The sequence below is a fragment of the Aotus nancymaae genome, unplaced genomic scaffold (genome assembly GCF_030222135.1).
Source record: "Aotus nancymaae isolate 86718 unplaced genomic scaffold, 86718_ANA_hifiasm-v0.15.2.pri h1tg000029l, whole genome shotgun sequence".
Lineage (NCBI taxonomy): Eukaryota > Metazoa > Chordata > Mammalia > Primates > Aotidae > Aotus > Aotus nancymaae.
Genome location: NW_026988442.1, coordinates 73,791,015 through 73,817,797, shown reverse-complemented (window position 1 = coordinate 73,817,797; position 26,783 = coordinate 73,791,015). Strand labels below are relative to the sequence as shown.

Sequence of the window (26,783 nt, the reverse complement as noted above, 5' to 3'; positions counted from 1 at the left end):
CCTTGAAAAAAGGTTTGACGAAATGTTAACGAGAATGGACAATTTAGAGAAGAATATAAGTGAATTGATGGAGCTGAAAAACACAACACAAGAACTTCGCGAAGCATGCACAAGTTTAAACAGTCGAATTGATCAAGCAGAAGAAAGGATATCAGATGTCGAGGACCAGCTCAGTGAAATGAAACGAGAAGACAAGAATGGAGAAAAAAAGGATAAAAGGAATGAGCAAAGTCTCCAGGAAATATGGGACTATGTGAAAAGACCTAATTTACGTTTGATAGGTGTACCTGAATGTGACGAAGAGAATGAATCCAAGTTGGAAAATACTCTTCAGGATATCATTCAGGAAAACTTTCCCAACCTGGCAAGGCAGGGTAATAGTCAACTCCAGGTAATACAGAGAACACCACAAAGATATTCTTCAAGAAGACCAACCCCAAGGCACGTAATTGCCAGATTTATTAGGGTTGAAATGAAGGAGAAAATACTAAGGGCAGCCAGAGAGAAAGGTCAGGTTACCCATAAAGGGAAACCTATCTGACTTACAGCAGATTTCTCAGCAGAAACCCTACAAGCCAGAAAAGAGTGGGGACCAATATTTAACATCCTTAAAGAAAGGAACTTCCAACCCAGAATTTCCTATCCAGCCAAACTAAGCTTTATAATCGAAGGAAAAATTAAATCTTTTGCAAACAAACAAGCACTTAGAGACTTCACCACCACCAGGCCTGCTTTACAAGAGCTTCTGAAAGAAGCACTATACATATAAATGAACAACCAATATCAGCCTTTCCAAAAATATATCAAAAAGCAAAGAGCATTAACACAATGAAAAATTTACACTAACTAATGGGCAAAACAGCCAGCTAGCATCAAATGCCAGTATTAAACCTATATATATATTCTAATAGGATAAAAAGTCAAAACCCATCGGTATGCTGCATCCAGACCCATCTCACATGCAACGATACACAAAGACTCAAAACAAAGAGAAGGAGGAAGATTTATCAACCAATCAGAGAGTAAAAATAAACAAATAAACAAAAAGCAGGAGATGCAATTCTTGCCTCTGATAAAGTAGACTTTAAAGCAACAAAGAGCAAAAGAGGCAAAGAAGGACATTATATAATGGCAAAAGGATCAATGTAACAATAAGAGGACATTCAGGATTTGAACTCAGACCTGGAACAAGTAAACTTAATAAATATTTACAGAACTCTCCACTTCAAATACACAAAACATACATTACCACCTCACACCTATTCCAAAAGTGACTACATAATTGGAAGTAAATCACTCCTCAGTAATCGCATAGCATTTCATAGGTTTAAATGAAATATTGGTTGGCTGCTTGTTTGTTATTTTCTTCCCTTATTCCTTCCTGTCTACATCAAGTATAATTATTGGTATAAAAGAGGTTTTCAATACCCATTACTAAACTGCATTCTACCTGGGCAAGAAAGCAATATTCTCATTCTCTCTCTCTCTTTCTCTTCCTTTTTCTTCCTCTTTTTCATTTTTTTCTTTCTTTCTTTCTTAAAAAAACAAAACAAAACAAAACAAAAAAAGTCCAGTTTCTAGCAAATGAAGCCATTGATCTTGTTCAGTCTCTTGTTCTCAGCTCCTGTAATGCATTTCATAGGGTCCCATTTCTGTCTTTGTTTACAGGTTTTACTACCTCGACTTTCTTTTCTTGGTTGCACAGGTAGATACAAGCATGGCTTTGATGTGAATGTTCTCTCAGCCTTCATAATGGTGCTACCACTTCTCCCACCATGCTTCAAAAACATACAAAAGCAAACCAGCTAAAACCCTCCCTAGATGAAACTGCTACTTTTATACCACTTAATTCTCATGTTTTTTTGGGAGTGGGGGTTATATGATTTTTTTTTCCAGAAACATAAGCAGGGAAGGGGTGCACATAGGCCCTATCGATTAACCTCTCCTCTTGAGTCTGGTGTTTGTGTGGAAAGAGTTTTCATAGTTTAAGAAAGAATGTAAGGTTTTTGCAAAACATGCTTGGCACTTCAGTTTAGAAGCCAAGCAATTATTAGGGGGTCTGAACGATTCAAAAGAAAGGAAACAAATGGCAAATTCTTTAAGTCATCTACCATATCAATAGAGTATAACTGGTAAATAGCACTGTTATCCATAGATTATACATTCTAATATTAGGAAAATGAAATAAATATATGAATCCAATAGGAAGAAAGAGGAAAACAAACCATGAACAGAAAAACAGACTACATAGCTTTTACAGAGATCAAACTGGGAAGTATAAAGTTACGCATGTATGTTTATGTATATAAGTTTGTGTGCTTTAACGAGGCACAATGAGTGCCCAGAATTGCTTTATTCAGGGTCTTGAAGTATTCATGTTGTTAATTTCTGCAATTGTGTTTAGGTTTTGAGAGTAATGCATATATTCTGAATCTCATAGAATATGCTTTTGGGTTCATCAGCTTTAATGAAATGAAACTTCCTTAAATGAAACCTTTTGATGGGGCTTCATTATTCTTCAACTTCTAATGAGTGTTGTCTTCATGCTAGATGGTATATGGGAAAAAGGAAACACATATTCTTTTTGGTAAGAGAGAATTCTATTAATTTACAGTGCATATATTTATACCTAAAAAAAATGCTCTAGAAAGCAGTCATGGGCAATGTGTTCTCTTTGCTCTGGGCTCTGCTTACAGGATAATCATTTTATCTGTCTTGCTGTTTGGTTCTTATGTTCAAATGCCAGAAAGTTTTTTAAGAATTAGACAGAACTATAACTCAAATAATCACATTTAATCCAGCTTCCTACTTCTATTTTCATTAACCTTTGTATACTAACTCAATCACTATACCATTGCTATAGCAATAATTGTATATATATTTATAGATAATTTTTTAATTCACTCAAGCAACTCACATATGAAATACGGGTGTTATCAACCCTTATAATATTTTTTTCTGACATATGTTTTTCTGACATATGTTGAGAGCAGTTTGATGGTTCCTTTGTTCTGCAACATATAGATGCCAGCATTTCTAGAGAGGTTGAAAACTAGAAGAAAATTTAGAGACCATCAACACTCTCACTTCACAAACAGGAAACCTGGGGGCCATCATGGCAGAACAAAACCTAGGTCTCTTGACTTTAGCAGTTCAACAAATTGTACCAAACAGATTTAACAGTTAATTTTTAACTTGGTAAAGGAGAAAGTTCTGAGACAGCTCTCAATCAATTTAGAGGTTTATTTTGCCAAGGTTTAGGATGCAACTGAGAAAAAGAGGCACAGGTTGCAGTAGCATCTGTGATCTGTGCTTTTTCCAAAGAGGTGTTTGAGGACTTCAATATTTTAAGAGGGAAGAGCAGCAGGAGGAGGAGGAAAGAAAAAAATAAGGAGGGTAGGCAGTGAGGTAAGTGGTCACTTTCTTGTGAGGCTTTGATTAGCACTTACTGATTCCACATGTTATATGTAAAAGGAGGGGGGCCCTTGGAGAATGGTCTTCTATCATTGCACCTATCTGTTTAGATACAAAAGGGAAGGCAGTTTTTGCATGACCCGGTTCTCAATTGTAACTTTTCCTTTTAACATAGTGAGTTTGAGGTCAAGATTTTATTTTCCTTTCACAAGAGAGATTAGGTACTTAGCAATGACGGGCTATTTTAAAATCTAACCTTAACATATTGTTAATCTTGCCTCCTTTCATAAATGACATGTTAAGGTAACACAGAAGCTTAATACTTTAAGCTGATTGGACAGTAGTAGAATGAATATAATTCAAGTAGGAATCGGAAGATCCAGTGTGTCACGTTTAGAAACTAGGAGGTGGCAGGAAGCAAATGTTAATGTTTACCAGTGATCCATAGTAAGCCAACAGTACAGATCAACAGACTTAAAATGCTTGAAAAAATACAGAGAATTGAGATTTCTTTCTTTTTTTTTTTTTTTGCCAGGAAAAAAGAACTTGGCTGTGCTATTGCCATTTTCATATCTTTTCTGATGGGCAAACAATAGAATATTTGCCTTCAAAGACCAATGGTTGAAAGCTTCAGAAAGTGATTTCTTGGCTCAGTATAAAAAGCATGTTAATGATCAAACCAGTCCATAAGTAGAAAGTAGCTTTCATTCCTTGGCAGATAAGGTGTTATCTGTTGTTCTAGTCGTATCAGCATAGGTTGGAGACATACTTTACAGATACGTTATGGAAGGGACTCAGGCACTGATTTCTTGTGTCTTTGGGCCATTAAACATGCATTTAGTCTTGAAATCTTGTTTTATAAATCACCTTCTAGAAAGGTGGTAGGAATTCTTTTCAGAGTGGTGTGGCTATTACCATGTTTGTTGTATTGAGAAAATGAAATTCTAATAGGGTTTCTAGACCCGCAGGTAATTTGTGGAATGGATTTTAATTGCTTATAACTGAAGAGTAAAAACTAATGTACTTACATGCAGCATAATGGCAGTTACTCCTTTATCAGAAGGATATAGATTATACACTAATCTACAGGATTTAGAACTACTTTACATAAACACAGTTATAGTTTGGGGCATCATTTTGTTAAAGGCATTTATAAATACATGATTAAAACATAAGCTATTCTTCGTATATAACTTTACCAAAATAGTTTACCCCATTGTATTGTATTGTATTTAAATCTTTCAGTGAACATAGAGGTATCATTAAAGACAGATACATTACAGATTTGGGAGAATGGAACAGTGTTAAAACACTGGAGTCATTCTCATTAAAAGCAGAGTAAACAAGATTGTTTTGGCTAATTCAATAAGGTTTGAAACAGCAAAACAGGGAATAATAAATAGAGTGAAGACAAAGCTATCATTGCAAATTAAATGACTGTGTACTTAAAAAAGCAAATAAACTTAGTTGTAAAGCCTTAGAATTAATAACAACGCAGCAATGGACTTGTACAGGTAAAACAGATAAAAAGCAATGTAGTAGGTCCTCATTCTGTTCTGTTGTTGTCAACGTTAGAGTGTTTTCCATTTCCAGTTTTGATTATTTACAATCTACATAAAAGTCCATGGCATGTGTTTATCTGTAATTTTACTGAAGGACAAATTTGTATCTTGACAGTTTTTGTGCCAGTTTTTGGTCTGTAGTCTCTTAATTAGTCAATAAGTTTCCTTTTGACAGTCACACTGAATAAAACTTTGCAATTTAATATACACCGTCATGCAACTCTGGTGTAGGCAACCTGTTGTTATCTTCATTTTATAGATGGTGAACCTAGTAATATATGACTGAAGGGGACTGAGGGATGACAGGGATTGAGATAAATTGCCTGGGTCTCCTTCAGCTGACTCTCTATTAAGAATAACAATCTGAGAAAAATGACAAAAAAATTTTCATTAATTAGCTATATTATTCAAAATATTAAAAATGTATTTAAAGAAAAATTTAAGTTTTTACTAAGAATAATTCAAAAGATTTAAAAAGCCAATAACATATAATACTGATGAGGCTACAGTGATATGGAAGCTTTCATGTGCAAAAGGTAAGGATATGAAATTAAAATTTCCCTGAAAGTAATTTGGCATTATATAGCAAGAACAGTTCTGATTTTCATCCCATATGCGCTGGCCTGGCCCTGCTGTAGTTACAAATATGGAAATTCTTGATGAACATCTACTCTTCTTCCATACTACCCTAGCCCCAGATACTGGTTCAGCGCTTTCACCTGGACATCCCACCTTGCCTCCCCGCCCCCTGTCTCCTGGACTCCAGCAATTGGACTGGTCTTGCCTGTCCAGGAGGGCTACTAGGACTCTGCTACCGTTCCCCAGCCTGCATCCTTTCTGACCATCTGCCACCCTTGTACTTGGGCTTTTTGTTGTTGTTTATCATTGTTTTTAAAAATATCATCACAGATCAACAGTCTTATTCCAATCATTAATTCTCAGTATGGGAATTAACTTAAAAAGATTAAGATTTTTGCATAAAAATTTATGGTTCATTTTTAGTCTCCTCACCATAACAAAGTATCTAAAACTATATATAAGACTGACTATAGTTAATTTTATGTATATTTATGTGTGTATATTAACTGTACTATAGTTATATAGTATAGGGATTTATATGTGTATAGGTTAACTATACTATACTATATATTATATAATTATATATAGTATTATATAATTGTGTAGTATAAGCTATACTATATATTACATAATTATATAATATAGTCTTATATAATGTATAGTTTATGCTGTATATTATACTATATGTATATACTTAATACTATATATTATATAATTATAATAGGTAACATGTTTATAACAGGTAATATTTTGTATATTATTTAACATATAATTGGCAATATATTATATAATATACTTATATAGTATACTATATAAGCATACTATGTTATATAATATAGTATATTGTATAATGTATAGTATAGTTTATATGTTATATAGTATAGTTAATATATATTGTGTTATATATAGTATATATTTATTATATATCATTGTATATAATATATAAAGTATGGTTTATGTATATATGAGACAAACTATGTAAAATTATATTTTCTTTTTTTAATTATATTTTCACATATAAACATATATCTGTGTATATTCACATATGTAAAGTATATATAAATACAAATATAAATGTATTTTATATAAATACATACTTTTATTTTATTTATATTATATATGAAAGATTTATAATTAAATGAATTATTTCACATGTCCATTTATGAGAATGTAGTATAGCCACTACAAATAAAACATTAAAATAAATGTTGATATATTCATAGTTTAACTCTCAAGTGAGAAAGGCAAAATAATTTAGGTACATAATAATCTCATCTAGATAGACTAAGAAAAAATTCGATTTGATCAATGGAGAAAAATAAAAGTTTAGGAAGAAATACAATAAAATGTTCACTTTTACTTTATTGAACAGTGAGATATTCCTTTTCTAGTTTTTATCTTTCTCTATGTCCCAAGTTTTCTGCAGTATGAATTTTTAGCCAAAGAGAGAAAAAAACAAAACTATAATTTTATATATGAGAGATGATGGTAAGGACTAGACCCCCTGGCCTCTTTTATCTCCTTCAGCTAAGTAACTAAAGCCCAAAGCACCGCCCAAACACGTGTGTTTTCCTGAAAGTTTTTCTTCAGAAGATTTTGATTCACTGTAACAGCTTTACACCTGTGCAATACTTAAAGAGCAATCCCAGCTATGTTGCAGATTAGCAGAGCTTTTCCTTGAAGCCCACAGATTCTCAGTAACTAGCACTGAATACCCTTTAGCTATGAGGACGGTGAGGATGATGCTGATCAAGAGAATGGTGGCTATCCTCTGTTTCTTGAAGTATTTGATGTATCTTTTCTGAGTTTTCCATCAAATATCTATACATATCAGTCTTCAGCACCCTTTGAAGCATTTTCTCTAAGTTTGTGTTTTACAGAACCTTTTGTTTGCATGACTTTTCTTAGACTTCCTGTAGTTGCAAAGCACTTAGGCAGTAGGTTTCCTGGGCCTAGGGCCAGAAGACACATGAAAACAAATGGTAACGCCCTTTGGACTAAGAATTTATATTTACAATATCCTTCTTGAAACTCTACAGCTATTTTAATATTTTATACTCATATTTTCATACAGACAGAACAGCTTCAATACTGAGGTACCCAGGGGGGTTGGAGGGAGCTAAAGAGGGAAAGAGAGAAGTAAAGAAAAAAAGGATCTTGTCAGGAATCCTCTGTCTTTCACACTGCAGTATAATCAGATTGTTCTTGCTCTGGCTGCAAACCCATAGCTGAAATTATTTTTCATCTCCAAGCACAGAGTTATATGAGCAATCGCTCTTCCTAGAAACAATTTTTTTTCTGCCTGATATTCTAGTAGAGGGAACAAAGATGATAATAATCTTAATGCAGCATGTAATAGAATTAATTTTTTTTGCTGATAATATATATATTTTGATATGAGAAATAAAGCAGGAATAGACTGAAGTCGAATGGCAGGAGATATGGCCACAGTCTTTAATCTCCTATTTTCTTGACCTGCAGATTTTCTCATTCAGGGAAGCTCCAGGGTTCACAAGCAGAATTCGTGTTTCATTTTGTGTAGGATCCCTCAGAAAGACAAGCCAGGCCTGAGGATACATGATGGGCGCTCTTCTGAGTTGCCATTTGGAGCTGCCCGTTTAGAAAGGCAAATCTTCATTTCCCTCATTCCTCATTTCCTTCAGCCTCTTTTAAGTGTCACCTTTTCATGAAGTTTATTTGACCAGACAGTTAAAAATTGCAAAGCCTCCACACTGCAGCTTCCCCTCTTTCTTTGTTGCTTTGGTTTTCTGTGTGAGACTCTCACCAGCCATAAAAGTTAGGTGTTTCTGCCTGTGTTATTCATTGCTATGTCTCCAATAGTTAGACCCTGATATTTAGTAGGTGCTAAAAATATTTGTTGAATAAATGTGTAATAGCTTCACTTTCTCGAGTAATCACTATATATCATGAACTGTGGTAAATTATCTCCATATAATACCTATTATCTTTATAATGCCTCTAACCCTATAACATAAGCCATGTTATACCCATTTTGCACATATGCAATTTAAAGGACAGAGAGACCCACACATTTGCATAGGATAATTCTGGTGAATAAGAAATTTGAGTTGTTTTGTCTCTCTATAGGCTGCTGCTTCTTATTATTATTACCCTTTTGAGACAGAGTCTTTCTCTGTCACCCAAGTTGGAGTGCAGTGGTGTGATCTAGGCTCACTGCAACCTCTGTATCACAAGCTCAAGTGATTCTCATGCCTCAGCCACCCGAGTAGCTGGGATTACAGGCTCACACCACCATACCCAGATAATTTTTGTATTTTCAGTAGAGACTGAGTTCCACCATGTTGGCCAGGCTGGTCTCAAACTCCTGACCTCAAGTGATCCACCATCCTTGGCCTCCCAAAGTGCTGGGATTACAGGCATGAGCCACCACACCTGGCCTCAATTTTTTCTTTTCACATTTTTTTTCCATTTTTAATTAAATGTGTTTGGATTTTTAAAAATACTACATTCCTCTGCTATCTTATTAAACGTATCCTTGAAGTTAAGGGAGTGGAGAATATTTGTCTGGAAAATGAGACACTTCCTTTTCTTTGTTTTTGAACTTATAAGTTCCACATTCAGATATCTCAATTATATGCCCTTCATTGAATGTAAGTATGACGCATTTAAAATATGGCTTGTGTGAAAGCAGGATATTATAACCACAAAAATATCTGACTTTAAAATTAAGTAAAATACTCAACATAGCCCAGAATGGAGACATGGAAATTAATTATATGGTTGTGGCAGATTTGAAGGACAGGGTGGTACCAAAAATTGAGATTTGCAGAGAAGGAGATTTTTAATAATTCAGTTTTCATTAACTCCCCAAGTCAAAAAGTCAGCATATTCTGTTTGGTAGAAAATTACACAAGAGTGGAAAAAAAAAACAACAGCAAAAAAACCAAAACAGAAAAAATATACATACAATGTATATCGTAGGGAAGGAAAAAATTTCCTCCTCAACCCTCAAGAATTCTTAGTTGGGATGTACTCCTGTAACAAAAGATTAATAATAGGGAAACAATCATGTTTATTAACGTGCAGCACTCATCTTATGGGATAAATCCCAAGGAAAAGTAACTTGAAGTAGTGGTTTGGAACTCTGACTTATACAGCACCTCTAACAATAAACGATAAATTTGTGGGGAAATGACAGGATGAAGGAAAATGATTTTAGGCTTCCAAGGGTGGGAAACTATGGGACGGTAAATATACGGGTGGAAAATACGAGTAATATTTGTTTGCAGATTCCTATGGTGCAATCTCTGGGCCAGTAAGAGTCTAGAGTTGCCTCCAGTACAGGAGAATTTATATCCTGCCTTTAGGCAAAAAATCAGGAGGATAGGGAAAACTTTCCCTCTATTTGCTGCTGCTTAATTGCCTTTAGCTCAAAAATAATTTTCTTGTCAAAGAGGCAGATGTCGAGGTGATCTATTCTGGTTTCCCTCGATATAATACTCTTTCATGCACTGTCACTGAGTACTATACCCTGAAGATTACCTGTGTTGCTAAGTATTGGCCCGATCTATGGATTCTGACTGTTACAGAATGCTGAGTGTTGTGCATCCACCACAGTTTTTCTGCCTTATGGCCTTCCATCCAACCCCTGTCTGGTCCCAGCAATGCTGTAGTGAACATACTTCAATATCTCCTTATCTACCTATGTGAGAATTTCTTTGGATTATGCATTTTTATTACATTCTAAATTCAGAACTTCTGGGTCATAGGTTATGCATGTGTTTAATTTGAATAAATGTTACCAATTAGTCTCCATAGTGGCTGCACCAATCTATATTCTCAGTGGCCTGGATGAAATTTCCTCTATCTGACTATCCCTGACATCACTTAGCATTCCTTAGCTTTCTGATGTTTTGCAAGTCCAACAATCATAAGATAATATTGTATTGCCATTTTGATTTTCAGCTCTTCGATTACTAATGAGTTTGAGCAATGTCAATGTGCCTATTAACTTTTTAAGAAATTATCTCTATAAGCCTTCGGTGGGCATTTCCTGGTATATAATGAATTCTTAGGAATGTATGATTGAAAGAAAGGCATTGTAGCATGCAAAATTCCCAAACTAGTCTCAGGCTTTGATTTTTGGTACTTGTTGGTTATCTCGAAATCTGAACAATAAGTAAATATTTGGAATTAAGTTTTTGAGGTAATTATACTTAGCAGTTGTCCTGATTTTACAGTTGAAGATTGTTTATAAGTTTGACATATGAAAATTAAGCTTAACAAATTCATAAAAATAACATTTTTTAAAAGTTACCATATGATGTAAGGAGCAACTATGAGTTGTATTTTCCCCTTTTGTAGATGAGCAAATGAGCTCAGGAGAGATTTAAATACCCTAGAAAAGTATGCAGAATTCTGGCAGCAATATAAGGGTAAATAAAAAAAGGATTGGACAATCCATTTTCAATTTAGAGATCTGATAGTACAGAATATCTGGGTTCCATGGTGGGTGAAGCCCAGGAAGATAGCAAACTTCGTGGAAAAATCTTTCTGTCATCACGGGCAGCTACTACAGAGTAAAACTGTCATTTCTAATATTGCGTAGCCAAGCCTGAATGGGAAGGAAGGGGAAACAGAGGACACTACACTCCAAGATGGCTAGGGCTGGCATGAGTTAATTATAATCATTATGTGATTAATAAAACATTCGATATACCAGCAATCACGTCATGAAGTTCTATTCTCTGTCTGTGAATAGTAGCAAACCAGGATTATAATTTTGTAATGGCCAATCAGTTTAAGAAAGAAGAGACATGACACGTAAGACTCAACTTCTCACTATCTGCCTAAAATGTGCATGGACAAAATTGGTGTGTGCAAAGGCAGTGCCATAGGAATAATAAAAAAAAAGAAAACTAAAAAAGGATAAGAATGCATAAAACCACTACAACTCCATCCCTTGACTGCTTTGGGATCTCAAATAGCAAAAATGTATGTCTATCAACAATGCAAGTAGAAGTTTATGTTAAATTTAAAGCCATGTTCTAAGAACAGGATTTCACACAATGTGCTAAAGAGTAGAGGGTTGGTAGAGCTTTTGTTAGGGATTTCTTTCCAGCCTATCTTCATATCCTACCCTTTAAATGTCCTTTTTAAAATGTCATAGCAGAGCACCTAGAAAACCTGTTTTTCCAAGTTGTGACTTCTCTCTTTCCTACATACTTTTATTCTTCTAGTCATCCAAGTAACTATCTTACTAGTAGCAGTCTGTGAGTCTGTCTACACATTCATGCATCCACCTAACCAGCGGTCTACCTACTTATCCACATTTTTAAGCAATAAAAATTTCATTTTATAGCCTCTTTTACTAGTGCACTTACCCAGAACAGAAAGTCTCCCACTCAGAAGAACAGTTCTTTGAGTCACCAGATAAAGTTCACATATAATCTAAAGTATAGTCACGCCTTCAGTATACTAACATTTACTATAACACAGCCATGCCCTATAAAATCAAATACTCATGATTTTATAAAACCAAATGTAAGTTTCCAGTATGTGAGAGAACAACTCACATTATAAAGTATCCCTTCCTTAAAGATATTTAATTAGATACTTAGTGGTACATGTGGTACTAGTGTTAGTGGTAAATATGGTCATTAGCATAGAGAGGTTAAATAACTACAGTAAGCTAAAGATCAAATTGTTGCTAATTTGAGTTGCTTCATATATATTAGCAAATTCCTTTCGGATAATCATTTGCATATAAAGTAATAACAATAAATTTAGACCTGTAGTAATTAGTCAGGGTTCTCTAGAGAAACAGAACCAATAAGATTATATATGTACATATATAATTATATATGTATACTTTTGTATGTAAGGTAACAAATTAACTCACGTGATTGTGAAGGCTGGCAAGTCCCAAGATCTGCAGTTGGTAGGCTGGAGACCCAGGAGAGTCCAACTACTACTAAGTTGTAGTCTCAAAGCCAGCAGGCTTGAAGGCTTGACACTCAACAAGAGCTGATATTTCAGTCTGAGTCTGAAGGCCAGAAATGACCATTTCCAGCTCAAGTTGTTCTCTTCTGGTCTTGGATTGATTGGATGAGGGAGGGCAGTCTGCTTTACTCAGTCTACCAATTCAAACATTAATCTAATCAGAAACACACTCATAGACACATTCAGAACCGTGTTGAACCTAATATCTGAGCACCCCATGACCCAGTAGAGATGACAAGTAAAAGTAATAATCGAAAGTTTTTCTAATTGGGAGATGAACACTTTGAAAATAATTAATTTGAGTAAATTTTTGTAGAAATATTTCAAATTATAGATTTTAAAAAGACTTAAAATCATGTAAATATATGTATCAAATTAAAATTAAGGGTTATCTAAAGGTGATAGAATTTAAAAAGGATAGAATTTTCACCTTTAGATAACCCCAGATTTTAATTTGGTGTGTATCTTTATAAACATTATATACTGAAATGAAGTGCTCTGTATCCCATTGATTTATGCTGATACATACTTGGATTTGTCCAACTTTGCTAAAATTAAATACATGGATCAACTGAGAAAATCAGTTACATCATCACAAGCACAGATTGAAAAATCATTAATTTACCTTGCTATCCACAAAAGGGCAGAAAAGAAAAAAGAAAGAAAATATGTATGATATGTTTGAATTGAAGTTTAATTATCAAAATTATTTTGATAATAAAATTATTTCTCTATTTGTCACAGGAAATGCTGTAGACTTTGTTTCTTTGGAAAGAAACATTTCATGTCATTTCTTAATAGGGCTTTCCTTAACCCAAACAGCTGTTGATGTGTATGTATCTAAAGGCCTTTTGAGGTGAGAAATAAGTAGTCCTCAATTAACAGAGTTATGACCAAACAATGGTCATGAAGAGTCACATGTGGGAAGAGACTGACTATAAGCTGAGCATGTATTGCCCTACTCCCCATAAATGCCATTTTTTAGATCTCGAAGTTAAGATTCCCAGAAAGTTTTGCAATGTACAATAAAAGTAGAATGTTGCCTTCCATATTTCTTTCACTTATGCCTGAATTTATTGAGACTTTCTGAATTATTTCAACTCACGTCTAGTTTACTTTCTGCCATTATTTTGGCACATTTGTTTGGCTTGTGTTCTTTCTGAAAGCATTTGTAGAGTAATTCATACATGATATTAAAACATATTCATAACACTGTGTCTCCTTCTCAGAAGAATTCAGTTAGAAAGGACAAATGGCCACCTTCCTTTTATTTTTTCTTTGATCTCTTATACTGATGGCTTATGGTTCTATAGGGTATAATAACCCCTCATATGCTTGCAATGATTAATGATCAAACCAGCTCAGTCATTCAGTTCAACATTTAAGAGTCCTTAATTATTTTTAACAAACTTGTTGGAACCAAGCCTTTGCTAATACATCATATAAACGAAGAAAAGCAATAATTTAGATGAGGAAAGATAAGTGTATTTTATCTGTGTTGTCAACTCCAGTCAATTGATGGGTAGTTAGTGTCTGGAGGATTCTCATGCTGCTTCTGGGCTCTGTGGGAAAGACCCGTAAGATCATTGGTTATGAGTGGTAGAGTTTTAGATGTATAGGAGTTAGCTAGTTGAAGTGAAGAAGTGAGGGAGAACTTTTTAGGCAGAGGAGAAAGCATGGGAGAGGATGGTATATAAAGGAAAGAGGGTAGAATGCAAGCAATTCAGGGCTCCTGGAGCCAAAAATTACAGAATATAAAACTGTGAGAAATGAGAATAGGGACCCATGCCAGATATTTAGTGGAGCAGCTTGACCTTGGTCCAATTTATAGTCACTAGAAAATTCTTAAGCAGGAAAGCGATGAGTTTGCTTAGCAGGGTTTAAAATGGTTGTCATGGTAAGGGCTTTGAGGAAGACAAGTCCAGAAGTAGGCTGACCTTACATTATTACAGTATTCCAAAAGATGAATAATTTTGGCCTGAATAAGTGCATTGCTAATAGGGATAGAATAGGAAAGTAAACTTCTTGATGACCAGGAAAAGAAGATAAAAGGAAAAGAAACTTTGAGTGGTGATGGATAGCAAACAGCATCGGTGAATGTTTCAAGAAAAGATAATACTTAAAACTAAATGTTAAATGGTTAAACTAGACTATAATGTGATAAAGCTGAACTATTGACCACCCATCTTTTTTTTGTAGGGAAAAGATTTATATAAATCTTTTTGTTGACTGGGTGTGGTGGCTCACACCTGTAATCCCAGCACTTTGGGAGGCTGAGTTGGGCAGATCACCTGAGGTCAAGAGTTCAAGACCAGACCGGCCAACATGGTGAAACCCCATCTCTACTTAAAAATACAAAAATTAGCTGGACGTGGTGACACATGTCTATAATCTCAGCTACTCTGGAGGCGGAGGTAGGAGAATCACTTGAACCTGAGAGGCAGAAGTTGCAGTGAGCCAAAATTGTGTCACTGTACTCCAGCCTGGGCAATAGAGCAAGACTCTGTCTCAAAAAAAAAATCTTTTTGGTCATCATTGTTTTATTTCAAAGAAAGATTTTTTTAGAGCAGTTTTGGGTTTGCAGGTAAATTGACAGCAAGGTACAGAGATTTCCCATACAACCCCTGCTCTCACGCATGCACGGTCTCCCCATTATATATATTCCCTACCAGAATTACAATTTGCTACAATTGATAAATATACACTGATACATCAGAATTACTAGAAGCTCATAGTTTACTTTAAGGTTTACTTTTGTTGTTATGTTCTATGGGTTTAAACAAATGTATAATGACATCTATTCACCATTATAGTATTACACAGAGTAGTTTCACCAGCCCCAAAATCATCTATGCTCCACCCCTTTACCTCCACACCTCAGTCCCTGGCAACCACTGATCTATTCATTGTATCCATGATTTTGTCTTTTCCAGAATGTCATCTAGTTGGAATCATACAGAATGTAGCCTTTTCAGGCTCCCTTCACTTAGTAATATGCATTTAAATTTCTTCCATCTCTTTTCATGGCTTAGTAACTCATTTCTTTCTAGCACTGAATGATAGTCTATTGTCTGCATGTACCACAGGTTTTTTGTTGTCGTTGTTGTTTGCTTGTTCTTTTACTTATCAGTTTATATGCTGAAGGACACATCTTTTTTTTTTTTTTTTTTTTTTTTGGGACGGAGTTTCGCTGTTGTTACCCAGACTGGAGTGCAATGGCACGATCTCGGCTCACCACAACCTCCGCCTCCTGGGTTCAAGCAATTCTCCTGCCTCAGCCTCCCGAGTAGCTGGAACTACAGGCGTGCACCACCATGCCCAGCTAATTTTTTTGTATTTTTAGTAGAGACTCATCTTGTTGACCAGGATGGTCTCGATCTCTTGACCTTGTGATCCACCTGCCTCGGCCTCCCAAAGTGCTGAGATTATAGGCGTGAGCCACTGCGCCAGGCCTGAAGGACACATCTTGGTTACTTCCAAGCTTTGGCACTTGTGGATAAAGCTAACAAACACCTATGTGCAGACTTTTTTGTGACTATAAGTTTTCAACTCCTTTGGGTAGAAACCAAGGAGCTTGATTACTCAATCATATGGTAAGATTATGCATAGTTTTTAAAGAAACTGCCAAACTGTACCCCAAAGTGGCCCAAAATTCAGCCTTCCCACCAGCAGTGATGAGAGTTCCTGTTGCTCCACAACTTTGCCAGCATTTGTTGTCATTAGTGTTCTGGGTTTTGGCCCTTCCAGGTGTGTAGTGGTGTTTCGTTAATGTTTTAATTTGGATTTCGTTGATGGCATATGATATGAAACATCTTTTCATATATTTATTTGTCATCTGTATATCTTCTTCGGTGAGGTGTTTAGATCTTTGGTCCAATTGTTAATTGGGTTGGTTGTTTTCTTATTGTTGAGTTTTAAGAGTTCTTTGTATATTCTGGATAATAGTTACTTGTCAGATATGTTCTTTTCCATTATTTTCTTTTCATGCTTGTCATCTCATTCTCTTCACATTGTCTTTTGTATAGCAGAAGCTTTTAATATTAATGAATTTAAGCATATTAATTATTTACTTCATAGATCATGCCTTTGGTTTCTATTTGAAAAGTCATCGCCATTCCCAAGGTCATCTAGGTTTTCCTCTATGTTATATTTTAGGAATTTTATAGTTTCCTAATTTACACATAGTTCTATAATTCATTTTGAGTTGATTTTTGTGAAGGATGTAAGGTTCATGTCTAGATTTATTTTTTTGCAGGTGGGTATCCAGTTGTTCCAGCACTATCTGTTGAAAGACTATCTTTGCTCCATTGTATTGCCTTTGCTCCTTTGTCAAAGATCAGTTGACTATATTTATGTAGGTCTATTTCTGGTCCCTGTATTCTTTTCCACTGATCTATTTATCTATTCTTTTGCCAATATCAGGCTGTTTTGATTAATATAGCTTTAGAGTAAGTCTTGAAGTCAGGTAGTGTCAGTTCTCCAACTTTGTTCTTCTCTTTCAGCATTATGTTGGAGATTATGGGTATAAATCACTTTTTAAAAAATAAATGTCTCCTATTTCTGAGGATACTGAAAATCAAATCATGTAGAACATAATGCCAAGAAATATTTTATTTTATGATTTTATATCTTATGGATATATCTACATACATATGTACATATTCTGAGGGAAAAGCTCAAACTTTTTCCTCTGCTCTCACACCACAACAATCAGCACAGAAGACTTCTGTGACCAAATGTATGAGGTTTTTTTTTTCTCCCACCACAAAGCAGCAGATACCACTAGGTATCTTCTAATTCCATTCAGTTCTGATGCTATCTCCCTGAAAATAATGTCAGATCCCACAGGTTGAGATCCCTCAGTTCTTCAGGCTGTCCCCTTTACAGACACCAGTTACAAGTTTGGGCCTCTAGAACTTCTGAGCAGTCAGCTTCAGGTCGAAGTTTCCACCCCTACTCTTTGGATTTGATTAATTTGCTAAAGTGGTTCACAGAACTCAGGGAAACTGACTCACATATGCTGGTTTACTATAAATGATATTACAAAGGCTACAGATGAAGATAGGCATAGAGCGAGATACGAGAGAAGGTAACCAGAGCTTTCATGCTCTGCTTAGATATGCCCCCCACCTGGAACCTACACATGTTCACTATCTGGAAGCTCTTCAAATCCTATTCTCTTGGGCCTTTTATGAAAACTTCATTGGGTAAGCATGACTGAAACACAGACAACCATGTAGTAATGTGATTGGACAAAAAGATTATAATCTAATGCTGATAGACTGAGTGGGGAGACCCAGTGAGGCCTGTCTGTTCAGATTCTTCTTAACCTTTCTGTGCAACATCAATTCCTCTAGGATGTGGGACAGGACCTCCTCTGAAATGAGGTCTTATGACCTTCAATCAGACAGGTGGGAAAATGTTATAGTCCTGCCTTGGGTAGGTGAAAGGTTTTCTGAGTTGTGCTCCTGAGGCCAAAAACACTATAACGTTATAACAAAAGACTATTAACAAGGGCTATGGGAATCATAAGCCAGGAGCCATAGATAAAAACTAATATATATATATATATATATATATATATAATAAAATCATACCATATTGATATATGCATATACATGCATATCTACAAATATACTTGTATGTATGTAGAGATAAGTATTTATACAGCTAGATATAGATAATTGTATTATTTCTTACATATATATCACAATAAGAAATACTAATACCTATTACAAAAATAACACAGGGAAGGGCCAAAATGGCCCACTAGAAACAGCAGCATACAGAGGCTCCCATTGAAGAAACCATAATAAGCTTGTAAATCCTTCACCAGCAACCAAGGTATCCAGATTCTCTCATCAAAACTGACTAGGAGGCTGGCATGAACCATGGAAAGAAGAACAGTGTGGTGGTGCGGCAGCCCATCTGACAGCCACATGGAGTGGGGGAGCCTCTCCCCCCAGCCATGGGAGGTGGTGAGTGAGCATGCTACCCAGCCAGGGAAATGAGCTTTCTCCATGGAACTGTGCAACCCACAGATTGGAAGATACCACTCCCGAACCCACACCGCCAGGGACTAGCATCCCAATCCAGGAATGCACAGATTCTTAGCCTCTCAGTCTGAAGGAATCTGCTTAAGCCTACAGAATTCCTCGGGGTAAGGGTGGCCAGCACTGGCTGTGGGGCTGCCTGCTGTCTAAGCCATTTGAGCTCCTTGTGGAAGGGGCAGCAGCCAGCACTCAACTTGCATTTACCAAATGCAGGTTAAGCTCTCTGGGCAGGGGAAGGGCAGCATCCATCTCTATAGCCTCAGGCTGTGCTTTTCCTTTGCTGGAGCCAGGGAGGCTGGACGGCTTGGTCCCAAGACTCATCCCCCACAGTCCAATACACAAGGTGTGGCAGTCTGTGACCACAGTGCTTCTTCAGGTCTGACTCTGACCCATCCATCCTTCCTCATTGGGTGAGGCTACCCCACAGCCAGAGGCTCAAGGACAGAACCCGGATCTCCCTGGACCTGAGACCCTACAGGGAGGCATGGTCTCAGTATCTGTGGACCAGCAGACTTAGCCTTTCCTCCTGGTAGTTCTGAGGAATCCGAGCAGCCCAGACAAGTGGATTCCCCCTCAGTGAGGCACAACTCCTCCATCAAGGGACAAAGTGTTTGTTAAACAGGTCCTGTCCCCCATGCCACCCAGCTGGGTGAGACCTTCCAACAGGGGTTCTCAGACATCCTATACAGCATTCCTACTGGCATCGGGCTGGTGCCCCTCAAGGTCAGAGGTCCCAGAAGAAAAAGCAGGCACACATCTTTGCTGTTCTCCAGTCTCCTTGAGGGACAGCTCCAGGAGCAGGAGTGAATCAGATCAATAGGTAGGTACTGAAGTGAACCCCTAGCAAACTGCAGCTGTACAGAAAAGTAATCTAAACATTCACAGAAAAACAAACAAGCAGAAAGCAACAACAATAGCATCCTCATCAACAACAACAACAAAAAGCCTCCACAAAACCCATCCAAGGGTCGTCAGCCTCAAAGACAACAACTAGACAAACTCATGAAGTTGTGAGAGAATCAATGAAACAATGCTGAAAACCCAAAAAGCCAGAGTGCCTCTTCTCCAAATGATTGCAACATCTCCCTGTCAAGATCACAGAACTGGAGGGAGGATCAGATGGACAAATTGACAGAAGTAGGCTTAGAAGATGGTTAATTAAAAAACTACACTGAGCTAAAGAAACATGTTCAAACCCAATGCAAAGAAGCTAAGAACCTTGATAAAAGATTAGAGGAATTGCTAACTAGAATAACAAGTTTAGAGAGGAACATAAATGACGTGATGGAACTGAAAAACACAACACAAGAACTTCCTGAAATACACACAAGTATCAACTACTGAATTGACCAAGCAGAAGAAAGGATACCAAAGTCTGAAGACCACCTTGTTGGAATAAGGTATGCAGACAAGACTAGAGGGGAAAAAAAAAAAGAATAAGGAATGAACAAAGCCTCCAAGAAATATGGGACTTCATAAAAAGATCAAACCTATGACTGATTGGAGTACAAGGAGCTGGAGAGAATGAAAACAAGCTGGAAAACACACTTTAGGATATTTTCCAGGAGAACTTCCTCAACCTAACAAGACTGCCAACATGCAAATTCAGGAAATACAGAGATCATCATTAACATACTCCACAAAAAATCAACCCCAAGACACATAATCATCAGATTCTCCAAGGCCAATATGAAGGAAAAACTGTTAAAGACAGCCAGAGAGAAAGGCCAGGTCACCTACAAAGGTAAGCCCATCAGACTAACAGCAGACCTCCAGCAGAGACTCTACAAGCCAAAAGAGATTGGGAGCCAATATTCAACATTCTTAAAAAAAAAAAAATCAAACCAGAATATCATATCCAGTCAAACTAGCTTCATAAGCAAAGGAGAAGTAAAATCCTTTCCAGACAAGCAAATGCTGAGGGATTTTGTTGTCACCAGGCCTGCCCTACAAGAGCTCCTGAAAGAAGCACTAAATATGGAAAAGAAAAGCCAATACCAGCCACTGCAAAAACATACCAAAATGTAAAGACCAATGACACTATGAAGAAACTCTATCAACTAGTGTGCAAAATAACCAAATAGCAGCATGATGACAAGATCAAATTCACACATAACAATACTAACCTTAAATGTAAATGAGCTAAATATCACAATTAAAAGACACAGACTGGCAAATTGGATAAAGAGTCAAGACCCATCGGTGTGCTGTACTCAGGAGACTCATCTCATGTGCAAAGATACACATAGGCTCAAAATAAAGGGATGGAGGAAAATTTATGAAGCAAATGGTAAGCAAAAAATAAGCAGGGTTTGCAATCTTAGTCTCTGACAAAACAGACGTTAAACCAACAAAGACCAAAAAGGACAAAGATGGGCATCAAATAATGGTAAAGAGAAAAATTCAATAAGAAGAGCAAACTATTCTAAATATATATGCACCCAATACACGAGCACCCAGATTCATAAAACAAGTTCTTAGAGACCTACAAAGAGACTTAGACTCCAAAACAATAATAGTGGGAGACTTTAACACCCCACTGTCAGAGATCAATGAGACAGAAAATTAACAAGGATATTCAGCACTTGAACTCAGCTCTGGATCAAGTGGACCTAGTAGACATCTATAAAACTCTCTACCTCAAATCTACAGAATATACATTCTTCACAGTGCCATATGGTACTTATTCTAAAATCAACCACATAATTGGAAGAAAAACACTGAGCAAATGCAAAAGAACTGAAATCATAATGAACAGTCTCTCAGACCACAGTGCAATCAAATTAGAACTCAGTATTAAGAAACTCACTCAAAACCACACAACTACTTGGAAATTGGACAACCTGCTTCTGAATGACTTCTGGGTAAATAATAAAATTAAGGCAGAAATCAAGAAATTCTTTGAAACCAATGCAAACAAAGAGACAATATACCAGTACCTCTGGGACACAACTAAAGCAGTGTTAAGAGGGAAATTTATAGCACTATATGCCCCATTAGAAAGCTTGAAGATCTCAAATCAACATCCTAACATTACAATTGAAAGAGTTAGAAAGGCAAGAACAAACTAATCCAAAAGCTAACAGAAGACTAGAAATAACTAAGATCAGAGAAGAATTGAAGGAGATAGAGACACAAAAAACCCTCCAAAAAAATCATTAAGTCCAGGAGCTGGTTTTTTGAAAAAAAATCAACAAAATACCCAGACTGCTAACTAGACTAATAAAGAAGAAAAGAGAGAAGAATCAAATAGACACAATAAAAAATGATAAAGGGGATATCACACTAACCCCACAGAAATACAAACTACCATCATAAAATACTATAAATACTTCTACAAAAATAAACTAGAAACTCTAGAAAAAATGGATAAATTCCTGGACACATACACCCTACCAAGACTAGACCAAGAAGAAGTCAAATCAGTGAATAGACCAATAACAAGTTCTGAAATTGAGGCAGTAATTAATAGCCTACCAACCAAAAAAAGTCCAGGACCAGATGGATTCACAGCTTAATCCTACCAGAAATACAAAGAGTAGCTGATACCATTACTTCAGATACTATTGCAAACAATTGAAAAGAAGGGACTCCTCCCTAATGCATTTTATGAAGCCAGCATCATCCTGATACCAAAATTGGGCAGAGACACAATAAAAAGAGGAAACTTCAGGCCAATATCTCTAATGAACATTGATGGGAAAATCCTCAATAAAATATCACAAACCAAATTTAACGGTACATCAAAAAACTTATCACAATAAGTCAGCTACATCCCTGGGATGCAAGAATGCCTCAACATACACAAATCAATGAACATAATCTATCACACAAGCAGAATGAAAGACAAAAACCACATGATTATCTCAATAGATGCAGAAAAGACCTTGATAAAATTCAACATCTCTTCATGTTAAAAACTCTCAATAAACTAGGTATTGATGAAACATATCTCAAAATAACAGAAGCTATTTATGACAAACTACTTAGCCAATATCATATTGAAGGGGCAAAAGCTGGAAGTATTCCTGTTGAAAACCAGTACAAGATAAAGATGCCCTCTCTCACCCCTCCTATTCAACGTAGTATTGGAAGTTCTGGCCAGGGCACTCAGGGAAGAGAAAGAAATAAAAGGTATTCAAATAGGAAGAGAGGAAGTCAAATTGTCTCTGTTTGCAGACAATATGACTGTATATTTAGAAAACTCCATCATTTCAGCCTAAAAACTTCTTAAACTGATAAGCAACTTCAGCAAAGTCTCAGGATACAAAATGAATGTGAAAAAATCACAAGCATTCCTTTACACCAACAATAGACAAACACAGAGCCAAATCCTGAATGAACTCCCATTCACAATTGCTACAAAGATCATAAAATACCTAGGAATACAGCTAACAAGGGGTGCAAAGGACCACTTCAAGGAGGACTACGAAGCATTGCTCAAGGAAATAAGAGAGGATGAAATCAAATGGAAAACCATTCCACCCTCTTGGATAAGAAAAATCAATGTGAAAATGGCCATACTGCCCACATTAATTTATAGAATCAATGCTACTCCCATCAAACTACCATTGACATTCTTCACAGAATTAGAAAAAAATCTATTTTGAATTTCATTTGTAATCAAGGAAGAGCCCTTGATTACATATGAAATAGCCAAGACAATCCTAAGCAAAAAGAACAAAGCTGGAGGTGTCATGCTACCTGGCTTCAAACTATACTACAAGTATACAGTAACCAAAACAGCATGGTACTGGTATCAAAATAGATATATAGATCAAAGGAACAGAACAGAGACCTCAAAAATAACACCCTACATTAATAACCATCTTATCTTCAACAAACCTGACAAAAACAAGAAATGGGGAAAGGCCCTCCTATTCAGTAGATGGTGCTGGGAAAACTGGCTAGCCATATGGGGAAAACTGAAAACTGGACCCTTCCTTACACATCATACAAAAATTAACTCAAGATGGATTAAAGACTTAGACTTAAAACCCAAAATCATCAAAACCCCAGAAGAAAACCTAGGCAATACCATTCAGGACATAGGCAAGGGCAAAGACTTCATGACAAAAATGCCAAAAGCAATTGCAACAAAAGCCAAAATTGACAAATGGGATCTAATCAAACTAAAAAGCTTCTGCACAGCAAAAGAAACTATCATCAGAGTGAACAGGCAACCTGCAGAATGGGATAAAATTTCTGCAATCTACCCATCTGACAAAGGTCTAATATCCAGAATTTACAAGTAACTTACACAAATTTATAAGAAAAAAAAAATCAAAAAGTAGACAACGAATATGAACAGACACTTCTCAAAAGAAGACATTTATGTGGCCAACAAACATATGAAAAAAAAACCCTCAATATCACTGATTATCAGAGAATTGCAAATCAAAACCACAATAAGATACCATCTCACACCAGTCAGAATGGCAGTTATTAAAACATCAGGAAAAAATAGATGCTGAAGTGGCTGTGGAGAAATAGGAACACTTTTACACTGTTGGTGGGAATATAAAGTAATTCAACCATTGTGGAAGACAGTATGGCGATCCTTCAAGAATTTAGAATCAGAAATACCATTTGACCCAGCACTCCCATTTCTGGGTATATACCCAAGGGAATGTAATTCATTCTACTATAAAGACACATGCACATGTATGTTTATTGCAGCACTATTTACAGTAGCAAAGACATGGGAACAACCCAAATGCCCATCAGTGATAAACTGGATAAAGAAAATGTGGTACATACACACCATGGTATACTATGCAGCCATAAAAAGGAATGAGATCACGTCCTTTGCAGGGACATGGATGAAGCTGGACGCCATCATCCTCAGCAAACTAACAGGAACAGAAAACCAAATACCACATGTTCACACTCATAAGTGGGAGTTTAACAATGAGAGCACATGGACACAGAGAGGGGAACGACACACACAAGGGCCTGCTGCAGGGTGGGTGGTGAAGGGAGGGAACATAGAAGACAGGTCAATAGGTGCAGCAAACCATCGTGATACACGTTACCTAAGTAACAAACCTGCATGTTCTGCACATGTATCCCATTCTTTTTTAGAAGAAATTTTTTAAAAAGCACAGAATATAATAATAAAGCACTGTGCCTTATGAGCACAGTGGTATTATTTATTGTCCAATGTAGGATACTTTTGAGAATGAGTTGGAGAGAGTAGGTAAAACAATGAAAATTGCAATTTTTGAAATTTATACATATTGAACAAGTTTCTCATATTAGTAAATTTATGAAATGGTTCTTTTTAAAAAACTACTTTCAAAACTAAAATTCTAATGATATTTGATTAAAAATGAACAAGTTAGGACCAAAAAACAAAAGCAGATGGACACTAAGGCAACAGGTATAAAATGAAAACAAGTATGGTCACCCTACTTATGAGGTCAGAAATAGATTTTATGTTCTAATTGACTCTTAAGGAAATAGTTGCATTATTGCTTCTTCTTAAACTTAATTCGTTTTTGCTAGGAATCCAGCACACATGGGCATACATGCTAGAGGCTGTTATGTGATTGTAGCATCGTGTCCTCTATCAGTGCCCCAGGAGGTGCGACTTCCTGGCTCTGAACATGTCCCAGACTGTGCTAGATACATTTTGCCAGCCAGGCCGACCTGAAATGTCTAGGTCCATCTTTGGAGGAGAGCTCATCAAGCCCTGAGGGGATATAATTGCATTTCAGTTATCTTTTTCAAAGTGTTGAATTTGAGATCTGCATAATTGATAATTTTTTCATTTGAAATATATGGCTAGGTTAATAGGAGGCAAGAACAGAAACTTTTGGTCTCTGGTTTTTGGGGGCAAGCTGGAATCTATTTCCCATTAGCCCACAGCTATTCTTATCAGCCTTTTGTCTTAGTCATCTTTTCTTTCCCTTCAAAATAGTTGCTAAACAGAAGAATAAAAGGCTTTTTGTATCTTTTTAGTATTTGCTATCTTTCTACTTCTTAGTTGAAGTGGTTAGAAGAACAAACATTGTAGATTTAGACAAATGTTCCTTAAACTTCAGGTATATCAATATCCCTTGAATGTCAACATACTCAAGTCAACTAATCAAGTTGAGATATTAATAATATCATGGAACTTGCTCTCAAGATTCATGAGATGGTCCAGGTAAAGAGCCTGGTGTAGTGTTTGGCAAATGGTAGGTGGCCAAAATAAATGGCAGCTGTAGTTATCAGTGAAGAAATACATGATTTCATGTAGGTAGGGATGGATTTGGAGAAAATTGTCACATAAGTGACATACTCTGTTTCAGCTTCCTTCCCACTCTCCCATCTTCCCTCCACACATACCATGCACGCCATCTCCTACTGCTAGTACTTAGGCTCTCATGTGACCTGGACTGCTCTCTTTTCCTAGTTTAGCATCTTCTGTCCCTGGTTTATCTCCCTCATCTTCTTCCTTCCAGACTTCTCAGTCTTATAACTTCTGCTTTTGCTGCGTGCCATGTGCAACCTTGGAAAGGCTCTGTTAATGTTATTTATGCCAAGTGTTAAAGACTGACATCATTTTCCTATGCTAATCTTGCCAGGAGGTATTTCAATTTTAATGAAGGTCAACATCATAACCTAATTGAATAAAAGTGCAAAACTTAAGTTGGAGGCATCAGCAACAGGGAGAGAAGAGATATTTTCAAAGAGATGGACTCAAGATAACAATAAAAATAATGAACAGCTAACATTTAATCAGTTCCAACTTTATTTTGCACTATACATTATATGTATTACTTCATTTAACCCTCACAATTATAAATTACTATGATTTTTTTTTTCTAATAAAAAGAAATGAAGCTTGGAGTGGTAGAGCAAGTTGCCCAAAGTCATATATACCTAGTAAGTGAGGAAGACAGGTTTAAAACTCAAGTCCATCTGACTTATTGTCATCTTTCTGACACTATCCCTTACAGGCTGCATTTTCACCAGGGAAGGGATCTATCTACCTGCTCTTCTTATAATCATTCCATAGAGCCTAGTGCAGTGCCTGAAACATGGTAAACAGTCAATTAACAGTTGGCGAATTAATGAATGAATAAATATCTGCCTTGCTCACAGTCACCTCTGCATACCTTTCTGGAATCACCTCTTGCTTGGAGGTCCTGTCATGCTCAATATTCTAAGAAATCCAGACTGCTAGTAGTTCCGAATATACTCT

General features: G+C 36.4%; 1 protein-coding gene and 1 pseudogene across 2 annotated transcripts in view; one reads left to right on the top strand and one right to left on the bottom strand.

Annotated features, from left to right (window-relative positions):
* LOC105723647 (small ribosomal subunit protein eS4, X isoform-like) overlaps window positions 1–26,783 on the bottom strand; it is a 612,439-nt pseudogene that overhangs the window by 109,334 nt on the left and 476,322 nt on the right.
* The window catches only part of HNMT (histamine N-methyltransferase), a 48,762-nt gene that overhangs the window by 9,879 nt on the left and 12,100 nt on the right, over window positions 1–26,783 (top strand). The window lies entirely within an intron of this gene.